Source organism: Setaria italica, chromosome V, assembly GCF_000263155.2.
Source record: "Setaria italica strain Yugu1 chromosome V, Setaria_italica_v2.0, whole genome shotgun sequence".
Lineage (NCBI taxonomy): Eukaryota > Viridiplantae > Streptophyta > Magnoliopsida > Poales > Poaceae > Setaria > Setaria italica.
In genome coordinates, this window is record NC_028454.1 from 13,983,278 (window position 1) to 13,993,389 (window position 10,112).

At 45.8% G+C, this 10,112-nt stretch overlaps 1 pseudogene; it reads right to left on the minus strand.

The window, feature by feature from the left end:
• Nucleotides 1-2,949: 2,949 nt before the first annotated feature.
• Nucleotides 2,950-5,494, minus strand: LOC111257320 (annotated as a pseudogene).
• Between the last annotated feature and the right edge of the window lie 4,618 nt (nucleotides 5,495-10,112).

Below are 10,112 nucleotides of genomic sequence, written 5' to 3' on the forward strand. Positions count from 1 at the left end.
GGTCTGAGCTGAAGAAGAACCCAAAAAATGGGGGGAAGAGCTTTGAAGCTTAAACTCTTAGCGGACCAAGCCCACTGGAGTTGCACCTTTGCATTCTAAGCCCAAGAGATAAATTTCACGCAAGCATAAGGCCCATCTGGTCCATTTTACGTGCTGGGGGTTGGTAGACCGCAAGACAGCCATTCACAAGACAGCCCATGGGCGTTGCAGGCCATCAAGTACATAGACTAAGGGGGTGTCTTGTTCCTCCCTAAATTTTAGCTCCTGTCACATCAAATGTTCAGATACTAATTAGAAATATTAAATATAGACTATTTACAAAATTCATTACTATTTTCTAATTATGATTAATTAGGCTTAATATATTCGTCTCGTTATTTAGCTTCCATCTGTGCAATTAGTTTTATAATTAACTCATGTTTAGTCCTCCTAATTAGTCTTCGAATATTCGATGTGACACGAACTAAACTTTAGCTTAAGGAACCAAACGCCCCTGTGGTTTTGGCGTGATCTTCGGGATCTCAGGTTACTGTAGTTTTTTAATTATTTTTTTCGATGGTTGCTAGCGGTTGCTAGCAGGTGGTATCAGCTCTCCCAGAATCATTCAGCAAGTCTCGAGGCCACCAGGTTAGCACCTCTGCTACCCCGATACGTCAGGGAGGGTGCCGTATCGGATACGTATCTGATACCGAAACATCATGGATACGCCACGGATACGTTGAGCGGCTCCCCCACCTTTTGCTCTAGCAGATCAGTGCCTCCTTGCTTTTTTTTGTTACCCCCTCGTGTAGCCTCTTGACTCAACGTTGTGCTCTAATGGTGTTGTGTGCTTGTGCTTAGTGCAAAACGATAATCACAAGCTTATATTTACAGTTTCTGCTATTATAAGTATTATATCAATTATTTTTAAAAATAGTAAAACGTATCCACGTATCGGGTTTTTTGGACAATGGCGTATCCCCGTATATGGACCAAACTATGTCTGAATTTATCACAGCAGGTGGACCCAACCAGACCAACCGATGCTCATTTAAAACCAAACTTATCTAAACTAACGAGCAGCTTCCAACCGAACAAAACCACCTATTGCTACCTCCTACCGGTTCCTGAACATGGTTTTCACTGTCTGCCAAGCAGCAACCTACGCTTGCCATTCGATGTCACAATGGGAACTTGATCCTTGCGTTAATTAGCATCCTCTGGCAACAAATTAGGTAATTAGCAGCGTCAGGCGTGGTGGGAGTAAGCCTGGTAACGGATCGTGATCCGATCCCAACCCTACTTCAGCCCTATTTAATTAGTTAGTCAGCTCGATCGTTATCCAATTCTCAAATGATTAGTACTATCCGATTCGATCCAACCCTTCAGCTAACATCCTCCTAATCCAGCCCTTATCCTATTTATACCCACGGGCCAATCAAATTGCAAAGAAGGAGCACGATCCGTGGGCCAAGCAGGAGCCTAGAGCCGCTCTAGAACTTTCTTATTTGTACGTTCCTGTGCTACAGGCCTACAGCCGCTCACTCAGGTACATGCTCAGGAACGGGTAGATGTTGACCGTCAACTGCCCACTTAGGAGTCACTCTTGCACTTTCATATTCGTGAGCTGCCCACCAGTAAAATATTCATATAAGAAGATTGGTAATAGTACAAGCTAGAAAGCAATAACGGCAAGCAACAGGCTAAGAAAATGTTAAGATACTCCTGAATTCGTACAAAGTATACTGAATATATGGGATAAGAAAATGTCAAGATGGTTCAGCATATCGGCTTCACACGCTTTTAGTATCTGTAAAACAAAAGAAATTGTCAATTAGTGAGGAACAAAGTCAAGACAGAACAAGCATTGTCAAGCATTTGTCAAAGACAAGCAACATGCATGAATGACCAGATTTTGCTCACCAGATTATTCATCATCTTCATTTTCCTCGTCTGAATCAAACATTCTATGACCGGTCATTGGTTCACCTTCTTCTTCTTCATCAAACCCGATTAGCCAATCTTTTGCACAAATCAATGCTTCAAGCGTTTCAGGTGAGAGAGATGTCCTATTTTCCCAAGAATCCTTCCAGCTGCATTAAAGGCTGATTCTGAGGATACTGTGCTAACATGAATAGCAAGAAAGTCTCTAACCATCAAGGACAACATTGGATAAGTATCACAATTTTTCTTCCACCATGCAAGAACATTGAACTACTCATCTGACCTCATAAGGACTCTAGGGTCTTCCAGATAAATATCCAGCTCTGACCGTTCTTAACGGGCCTGCGAGCTTTGTGATGTAAACTGAGCGAATGCAAGCTCTACCCACCTTTTACCAGAAACTTATCTTAAAGTAGTGCTACCAGACTCACCAGACTCACTTGTGCTCTGCTCATCATTTGATATATTGAACACAAGCACACTATTGCTCCTGACAATCTTTTCATACTCTAGGTAATATTTCTTCAAATACCGATTCAGCTCCCTCATTTTCACCAATGGTATAGAAATAGAACTTGATGAAGTCAGTTTTCATACTTGGATCAAGAACAGCAGCTATTAGAAGAGCAATATTAGGCTTTGTCCAGTGCTTTTTCAAACTTTGCATGCATGGCATTAGCTATTTCATTAAGGAGCTCATTTGAATTCCACACCTCATCGAGCAAAACATCTCGGATTGCTAGAAACATCTTCAAGAAAAGGTGGGCTGTAGGATGCCTGTATGTGGAGAATGCTTTAGTTGCCTCACTAAACTGTTGCAAAAAAACCATGAAGGGCTTTAGCTTTTGCTGATTCATCTTCACTTGGAACTTGGTGATGTTGCTCTACCGCATATCTGTTGAGAGCCACCTTATATTTCAAAGCATCATGCAACATATCATACGTAGCATTCCAACGGTGCGGAACATCCAGAATCAGTCCTGACTTTGCTTTGAGGCCTGAATTCTGCACAATTGTGTTGAAAATCTACATGCGGGATGGTGTGGATGTAACAACTTTTATAATGTCCCTCACTCTCTCAATTGCATTTGAAATTACCTTCACACCAGCCTGAACCATGATGTTGAGCACATGGGCAGCACACTTGACATGAAGGTGTTCACCTTTGAAGAACATCCTAACACCTAAAGCATCACGAATGTCCTTTTCACACTGGTATTGTCTAATGTCAGTGTAAACAGTTGTTCAATCAACTCCCTCTCCATCAGGCATGAGGTAATTCCATCATGTACCGCATATGATGTATGAGAGAAAGAAATCTTCTTGAATGCTATGATTTTCTTATGCAGTTCAAACTCCTCATCGTTGAAATGTGCTGTAACACCTAGATAGCCTAGGTTCTAGTTAGAAGACCACAGATCAGCTGTAAGACTAACATGGGACTTCACCTTTCTGAACTTGTCCACCAGCTACAACTTCTCCTCTTCATAAAACAAAACACAACATGTGCGTACACTTTGATGACCAACAACTCTAAAAGATGGCTGACAATAATTTATCAAGTTTGTCCAATGAGGATCATCAGCTTTACGGAAAGCAATCTCTGCAGTGATAAAATATTTGGCAATCAAAATACGAAATACTTCTGGATCAAAGACACCCTTTTCCTCATTCAGAGACTTTGGCTTCAATATTGCAATGAATCTATCCTTATCCTCTTGTGGAATGGAATGATAGTGAATTGCAATGTGTCTGTTGAGGTGCATTGTACCTTTTCCAGGTTCAGAGGACAATTGAAACTTACAGTATCTGCATATTGCCTTCTCCTTGCCATCAACCACTTTGGTATCCACAAATTTCCAAACTTTAGCTCTCTTCCTAGATGATCGACTTGATTGGTCAGTTACCAGACTATCACGACTATTGACCTCAACCACAACTTCCTGTCTTAGATCCATATCACCTAGATGACACAAATGCAATTTCAGTATAAGATAACAAAAAGAATCACAATTGTTGCAAAAAAAATTAGAACTACTGAACATATATCACCAGAATATGAGCCTATTACTATGACTAAAGCATATAAGCTGTGTGCCTATGCAGAATGAAACACCACAAAAGTAAATTCAGTAACGAGCATATACCATCACAATGACACCTTCAGAGTAATTATAAAACAAATATTTAGTAACCAGCCAATGCTAACAAATATTCAAGATGGAAGGAGAATATTAAAAATTTTCTGCTATGCAATGGCAAAATGTATCAATCTGAACTTGTTAGCAAAAAATGGAAGGAGAATTCCACCATGCACATCAATCTGAACCAGGCAAATAAATGGAAATCTGAACTTGATATCGACAGAACCTTCTTTAGCCCTCTTGTCCCCTGTCTGATTGTACTAGCATTGCGTACTATAAGAACTTAGCTCACCTAAAGCACGACGAATGGGAAGTTCGAGATGTTGTCAGCGGGGCGGTTGAACTCCACGGTAGGCGCGAAGTTGCCCTAGTCGTCGACGCTGCCTCCAGATCTTGGAGCTGACCCCTCACAGCGCTGCGCCGGATCTTGGAGTAGCAGGCCGCCCCGCAACACCATCGCCAGCCCCTCACAGCGCCGCCGCTATCGTCTCGCGTAGTCGCGTAGCGGCGCTATTATCTCGCCTGGAGCCTCTTTGTGTAGCAGCGCTACGCGAGTCGCTCCTCTCTGTGTTTCCGCAGACCTGATAACATTAAGGCCCTTATCTGATTCGCGGGCCACGGTCCACACGTTGAGCTCGAGGCACAGCTACAATCCAATCCTTTTAACAAGCAGTCCGATTCAATTCGGCCCTTCTCTACAAGAGTCCATATAGGATTCGTAAATCATAGCCCACGAGTTGGGAGGCCCTTACGGCCCTTGGGTATACAACGCCCATTACCAGGAGTAGGTGGGAGACACGGGCGTGAATATCTAGCAGGATAAATTGAGTCAATTCCCTCGGTGCCACAAAAATTTACATCAATTTCTTCGGTGCCATAGATTTTCTCAAAATTCCCTCAATGCTATAGATTTTCTCAAAATTCCCTCAATGCTATTGAAATTTAAATTTATGCCCTCAATGCCATTCCGTCCATAGTTCCATCCATGATATATTAAATATTCTTGTAAAAGACCCTTTTACCCCTCCTCTCACCTGTCAGTGCCCATCTCAATCTCCTCTCTCTCTCTCTCTCTCCATTCTCTCTCTGTTCCAAAATCTACCAGGCCATCTTCGAGGCCTTCGCCAGCGTTCCTCGCTCGTCGTCCGCCCCGGCGGTCCACACTGCAGCTCACGGGCGTCAGGCACACCGCCGCCGCCGTCAGGGAGATCGGGCGCCACCTCGCCTCCCTTGCCGCGTCCCTAAGTGTGTCGTTCGAGTTCCACGCCGCCACCGCCGACCGCCTCAAGCAGCTCCGCCACCGCTGACTACCTCGAGCGGCTCCACCCCGCCGTACTCCAGCACCGCGTCGGCGAGGCGCTCACCGTCACCACCGTGAACAGGCTCCACCGCGTCCCCAGCGCCCACCTCGGCCCGCTGCTCTCCATGATCTGCGAATAGGCGCCCAAGATCACTACGCCTTTCTCATCCCAAATTCTAATCACCAAAATCCACTGGAGCTACCAAATTTTCTCCTCAATTCAATCCCTGCAAACCCACCACCAATGCTTCCTTTTTCCCTCAGCGAGCACACAAAGCAAAGTAGGGCCAGTCCCAAAATCTCTGCTCTCTCTGGTCCCTTCTGAATAGAGCAAGCAGATAAGCACAGTAGGGTAATGCGGCGCGCTGGTGGTTGCATGGTCGTGCGCGCCGAGCGACGCGAGGGTGCGCTGGCGGTCGCACGGCCGTGCGGGCCGGGCGAGGAAGACGAGTAGACAACGGCGGCGCGAGGAAGCGGAGAGAGGAAATTGAGAGGGGGCACCGACAGGTGGGCCCCTAATCCAGAAGGGTAAAATGGTCTTTTTAAGCACACTTTAGAGCAACTCCAACAGATCCTCTAAATAGCCCCCAATCCTAAGTTTAGAGGGTGAAGGAAAAAAACATCCAGTAGGCCCTCTACTCTACTCCCTATTTTGTGGAGGCCTCCAAATTCCTCCCTCCACTCTCCATTCCTGGGGTCTCTGGAGAGTCCTCTATCCATGGGGCTATTGTTGAAGTTGGAGACACTTTTACTGTCTCATCACATTTGATCTTTGAGAGCTTTGGTTTAAGGGCTATTGCTGAAGTTGCTCTAACACCTCATGGATGGAAGTATGAACAAAATGGTAATAAATCTAAATTTCAATGGCACCGTGAGGAAATTGATGTAAATTTATGGCACCGAGAGAATTGACTCATCTAAATTGGTCCAAACCAATCTCAGCTGGACTGAACCCAACCAAACTAACTCTTAGGGCCAACCGATTCCCATCAAACTAAGCTCAACTAGATCAAAGACTAAGGGGGTGTTTGTTTCCAGCCTCCTAAAAATTTTAGCTCCTAAAAGGTGACTAAAAAAGGACTAAAGAGTCAAACACTCATCCTAAAAGGTGACTAAAAAGTTTTAGGAGGCTCAAAACTTCTAGTCCCTCCACCCCCTCCTAAAACCGACTAAAACCCATCCTGGTCCGCCACTACCCCCGCACCCACGTCCCGACAGCACGCTTCCCGCGCCAGACCCGTCCACCCTCAACCCCGCCGAACCCATCCCTGCCACCGCTAGATCCGCCAACCTCGCTGGCGTCCAAGGCCAAGAAACGCCGTCCGTGCCCTCCCCCTCTGGTCCGTCGCTCCTAGTCCAACCTTTCCCGGCTGCAAACCCCACATTCTTCCTCGCCGTTCCCTACACTCCCCCAACCCGACTGCCGCTCAATCTGCCATCGACTCTGGTTTCCGCGACCAAGAATCGCCGGCCAGGAGCTCCCTCGCTGGGACCTCCTCATCCTCGTCCTCTTGCTAGTCGTGGCATCCGCCGTCGTCCAGTCCGCGATGACCTCCTGGGCCTGTGGGGTGAGTTTCTTCCCTCTCCTATTCTCGATCTAGTGTTCTTCCTTCCCCTTGCCGATCTAGTTTTGTGCGCAGGTGGATTGTTCGCAGTATGTTCCTTCCTCGTGCCATCCCCCACCGCCGGCCGTGCCCTCCTCCAACCCGGTCGCGCCTCCTTCGCTCTTGCGCACCCAAGCACATCACCCCGCCCATGGACAAGTACAATTACAGGGACTTCCTATCTCAAGGATCTTCCTTCGGTGCAGGTAGCTTTCTCATGTAATTGCCGGTGACGAAGAAGACGACATGCCCTCTGAAACACACTCTCAGGTAATTGCCTATACTTGGTGAATGAAATGTTGTCTCTGATATGGTAGTGAAATGTACGGTTGCCTTGTCATGTATGAAATGTTGTCTCTGATATGATAGTGAATTGTAACTGGTTGCCTTGTCATGTATGAAATGTATGATAGGGACTTGTGAATTGTATGCTTTCCATTTATTTTCCAATTGTGTGACATTGCAATGCTTAGTGTGACAATTTCTTTTCTGCTATAGAATCTTCATGATAGGGCCGATTGGTCCGAAGAAAACACACATCATTACTGTGAACTTGCTGTTGAGGAAATAAGGGCAGGGAATTGTTGTAAAGGAACAATGACACGTAGAGGTTATAATAACATGAAAAAAGGATTTATATTAAAGATTGGACTCAATCTTTCTATCAAGCAATTCAAGAACAGATGGCCACAGTGCAAGACTTTGTACACGTTTTGGAATAAGTTGCAAACTGATACCGGTCTAGGGAGAAGATCTCATGGCACTGTAATAGCATCAACTGCATGGTGGAAAAGGGAGTTAAAGGTAACTTGTTTGTAATGTTGTAAAACATGTAATGTTTATATTCATCAGTAGTTGGTCCTGATAATTTGTTTGTTGTTGTATAGGAAAAAACTGAATGTAGGAAGTTCATGCTTGGTGTGCCTACATATGTTAGATATATTGAAGAGATGTTTAAAGGAACTATAGTGGACGGTCAAGCTTCTGTCATACCAAGTTCATCAACTCAAGACAAGGGAGATGATGAGGGAGACTTGGGTGATGAGGAGGGTGAAGAACAAGAGGAAGATGAGTTCCTAGCAAGTCCTATGAGCAGTAGCAATCGCAAGAGAACAAATAGCACTGCAAGCACAGCCACAAGCACAAACAAGAAGAGTAAGAGCCCAATGGTCAAGATGTTCCAGGGGCTTCTTGTTGACTTGCAAGTTTCTAGGAGTAAGGAAGAAGCAGCACTAGCTGAAATGGTAAAGCAGAGGGAAGAAGAGTTGGAAAAGAGGCACTAATTTAGGCAGATGGAGTTGGAAAAGTGGCACCATTTGAGGGAGATGGATAAACAGATGCAGAAATAGATGTCATGGCCATATGTGATTTCGATATGAGGTTTACTTTTGTGGTGGCTAGTTGGCCTGGGTCAGTTCATGATATGAGGGTGTTCAAAGATGTAATTGACAAGTTTGGAGACAAGTTTCCGCATCCACCTGAATGTAATGACAATTGATTGTATGCATTTTCTCATTATTACAACACTTGGTCTGTGACTTACATAATCCATGTATTATGAATGTGCAGGCAAGTTCTACCTTGTTGACTCAGGTTACCCAAACCGACCGGGATATCTTGCACCGTACAAAGGAACCAAGTCCCACCTGCCGGAGTTTAGACAAGGGCCAATGCCAAGAGGTAAAAAGAACTGCTTAATTACTCACATTCTTCATTTCGTAATGTCATTGAATGGTCGTTTGAAGTTCTAAAGATGAAGTGGAGGATATTGCTTGACCTTCCTAACTATCCAATGCAAAAGCAAATCCATATAATTATTGCGTGCATGGCACTACATAATTTTATTAGGGAGAGTTTTTTGAGAGATGCGGACTTTGGTTTGGTTGATCATAATGAGAACTATGTTCCATTCATCGAAGGATCCTCTTCTGACGGTAATGTGTCAAATGTACATTACAGAGACGAAGATTAAAACATGAACGAGTTCCGTGATTGGATAGCCGATGGTTTGTTTAGTAGATCATAGATATCAACTTGTAATGGTTGTTTTATTAATGTGTTGAATTATTGTATGGATGATTTATGGACACTACTTTTCGATTGTATGAGTGTATGTACATTTGTATGAACTTTTTTTACTGAATGGAATAAACTTGTGGCAAAAAAAATTAGTGCCTAGAGCTAGCTCAGTGTGTTAGCGCCAGCAACAAAAAATTTTGGCGCCTAGAGGTACCTTTGGTGTAGGGTGTGGCGCCAGCAGCAAAATGGCGCCAGCCAGCGTAGGGAATCCATGGCGCCAGTCAGAGAAGGAGCAGGGGCATGGAGGGAGGGCAACATGGTCCTTTTGCCACAGAATTTATTGCCTTTAGTCAGTTTTAGTCACTGGAACAAAATAGTCTAAAGGCTGACTAAAACTTTCTAGAAGCTAAAATTTTAGGAGCCTGGAACCAAACTAGGCTCAACAAGATCAAAGACTAAACTGAGAAAATTGGTTTTACACCGAACCGTTGGCAGCTTTACCGGCGGTACCAATAACTGCACTGAACATGTACTGCTGTAGCAAATTGCAGTGAAGCTTTGAGGATTTAACTCTTAGCGAACGAAGCGGGGCCGCAAGCCAGATAGGATGCTTGGCTTAAGGCCTGTTAGCAGCCCACGAGCACCACCCTCCGCAGCCGCCATGGCCCACGAGCACCATCTTCTCTTCTCTCATCTTCCTCCGCCACCACCGTCCTTCTCGTCATCTTCCCCGACGAGCACCACCCCCACCACCTCCTCCTCCACCCCAACCGGCTGCTGCCGTGCCGCCCCCCACTGACCACCGCCATCGGCTCGCTCGCCCTTCCGAATCCCATGGGCATCCTCGTTCCACCGCCGACCACCAGCCCACCGGCCATCCGACCCCAACCTAGCGCTGCCTCATCTCCGCTGCCACCGCCAGTCCTCCGACGCCCCCAACCCCCTCCTCATCTATAGCCGCAGGCCATTAGAGCCCCCCAACCCCGGTAACCTAAACCATAACCCTAAGCCACTGCCTCGACCACCACTAGCGGTGACCTTGCTGCTGGCCGCCCCCGCCCACACCCGGCCCTTGGCCCGGCTCCTACCCGCCGTCCTCTGTGGAGTGCATCCAGCAAAGGC